Raw genomic sequence first — 2,815 nt, forward strand, 5'->3', positions numbered from 1 at the left:
ATAGTCACCTCATTGTTGGCAGAAAAATGAGTAAGCTGTCAAGCATCCTGAGAGATAGCAACCTGATGAGTCTGAGGAAAACCATGAAGATCATAATAGAACTCCACCGTATGATTTGATCCGAAATAATGTACACAAAACTTGGAATCACGGCCGCGACCACGGCCAACCCCCCTAACATGCGACCCCCATGTAGAGACCCGTAATTTTGGCCCGTATTTTTTTTAAGAAGTATTGTAATTATTAGTAAAGGCGTGACACATGGAAATACGAATAGTGTTGTAGTTATATGATTAGGGGGTTGATGTGAAGGAATCATTGGTGTAGGGGTGAAAGTGCAATAAGTGAATATGTATATATATGTTGGAACGTACAGGGAAATCATTTTTTCTTTCCCTTTTCCTTCTTTTTTTCTTCTTCTTTCTCGTTTCTCTCTGCTCCTCCTCCAAAAACACCCCCTACACTTCTCTCCTCGATTTCATCTACTGAGGGCGTGATTTCGAACAAAGCCCAAGAATTAAAGTTGTTATACGGAGCGCAGGCTTCCTATCCATCCAAGAAAAATCAAGATCGGACCTCGCGGAGCTACGGTTGACTTGGTCAAAGGGTCGGGTTTTGCTCAAAACCCTTGAGGTAAGGATTTCATGCTCTTGTTATGCGTTTATACGGTGTTTATGTACCTAGATCGTATCTTGCTTCGTTGTTTAAGCTTGTTCCTTCCATTTCCGAAAATCAGCAGAACAGGGCCTGCGTTTTTGGGGTTTTACGCCTTCTTAAGCTCATATTTGAATTTTGGTTCCTTCGTATGAAATAGAGTAGACTTAGAGCCCGTTCTAATGCTGCTGGAATCATACGAAACCGTTGAGAATTGAATTGATGGTGATTTTTAGAACACTGGTCTGCAATCTGTCTCGTATTCTGGATTTCAGCCCACTTCGAATGGCCATAACTTCCTCGTCCGATGTCCGTTTCATGCAAACTTTATATCGATTCGAAGGTCTTGAAGTCAGCTTTCATTTGCCACTAGAATCGTCTCAAAACTCTTAGTACACAGAAAGTTATGATCGTTTGAGTGGAGGTGTGTCAATCTGTCATGCTGCGAGACAGATTCATATTGCTTCAGTAAATGCCTATTTAACCATCCTTGGAGTGCAGATTTGACAAGGCTTCCTTCATACCTTTTTAGCTTCGTTCAATCGGGCAACTTTTGGGATTTGAATCACTCAAAAATATTAAGAAATCGATTTATAGTGATTTTTAGAAGATTGAACTCAAATCTGGAAATCTGGGCAGCTTACAGAGGTGCTTTTTTCATCGCTTGTCATGTTAAACGACGCTATGGGCTATGGGTCCTTATGGGTTTTAAAGATTGGTAAGTTAGTGATATTTTGGCGTTGGAGTCATTGAAAAATATTAAGTATGCAATTTTTAATGATGTTGTATAATCGTTTTAACCCGATAATGGGTGTGAGATTGATTGTGGATGGATTGTGCATAATGAAGGATGTTTATGGACCTATGATTCGAGTGCTATGGTCACGTGTGATATCAAACTTTGTATGTATCGTGGTGTGGCATGTCATAGCATATGGACAATGGATGGAGTCGTATCCAACTTCGAATGTCGACGAAGGTTACGGGGCCTAACATTGCCCGGAATGTGGAGTCGCATCCACTTCATGGGATGTCGATGAGGGTTATGGGACCCAACACCGCCCGAAATTCACGTCAATATGGACGGAGCCCGGTTCACCTTCTTGGTGGGACCTTGGCGAGGTTTACGGGACCCAACACCGCCCGGAATTCACGTCAACATGGACGGAGCCCGGTTCACCTTCTGGGACCTTGGCGAGGGTTACGAGGCCCAACATTGCCCGGTGCATTGCTTTGCATCACATATCACGCATTGTTGATTGGTTGAGCTAGACTTATGACCTGTGTTGCTTGAGAAATGAAAAGAGAGATAAAGTTGTTAATCTAATATTTGACTTGTCATTCGACTTTGAACTGTATCTTGGATTACTATCCTTCCTCATTGAGCCTCTTGTTCGGTACAAATCAAGGAAACTAGTTCTTGTTGCATGGGATGATGGCTAATACTTGAGAAATAAAAGACAAATCAATTATGTTCAAAAAGGAAATCCAATGATATGTTCGTGTTGTTCTGCTGATAGATATACTCATTGTCATTAGCATCCTGGGGTTCGTTGTACATATATAATGTTGCTCACGTGCCACTGTTGGTGCATGATCATCACATATTTGTATAGATCGAGGTAGAATGGAGTAATTGCGTAGCGATGGACAAACGACGGTTAAGGACAAGTTGTGGTCTAATTGGAATAATTCGAGTCGATTTTTGCTTCTAGTTTGACGTGTGAGCTATTAGGGTTATCTTTATGAAATCATGATTCCCTGGTTGTAGTATGCTCGTTCGTGGTGGAAGACCCATGTTTCTTTGTAGATCTCATCGTATTCACTCACTCTAGGTGCATGATTCATCGCATTTTCATATAGCTTGAGTATAGATTTCCCTGCTGGGCTAGTGTAGCTCACCCTATCATTTTCAGGTATGATTCAAGGATGTTGGCATGGAGTGCTTGTTGTGCATTTATGACCAAACCTTTAAAAGGTATTTAAGAAGGATTTCATAGCACAAGATCTGAAAGAGCATTTTTAGGAAAGATATTATTTATAAATTGTAATAATATTTCCGTAGGATACTGGTATTTCGATGACTTGGGGCCTTCGAGTTGGAAATGTAATATTTAAATTTTATTTGAGAACAGTGAACAAAAAGGTCTTTTGGGGTATT

General features: G+C 40.8%; 1 long non-coding RNA gene across 1 annotated transcript; it reads left to right on the top strand.

The window, feature by feature from the left end:
- The first annotated feature begins 227 nt into the window (after positions 1-227).
- Positions 228-2,815, top strand: LOC131310054 (uncharacterized). The gene is made up of 2 exons (XR_009195099.1): positions 228-633; positions 2,571-2,815. It is a non-coding gene; the product is annotated as an uncharacterized LOC131310054 (long non-coding RNA).

The sequence above is a fragment of the Rhododendron vialii genome, chromosome 12a, assembly GCF_030253575.1.
Source record: "Rhododendron vialii isolate Sample 1 chromosome 12a, ASM3025357v1".
NCBI classification, from domain to species: Eukaryota; Viridiplantae; Streptophyta; class Magnoliopsida; order Ericales; family Ericaceae; genus Rhododendron; species Rhododendron vialii.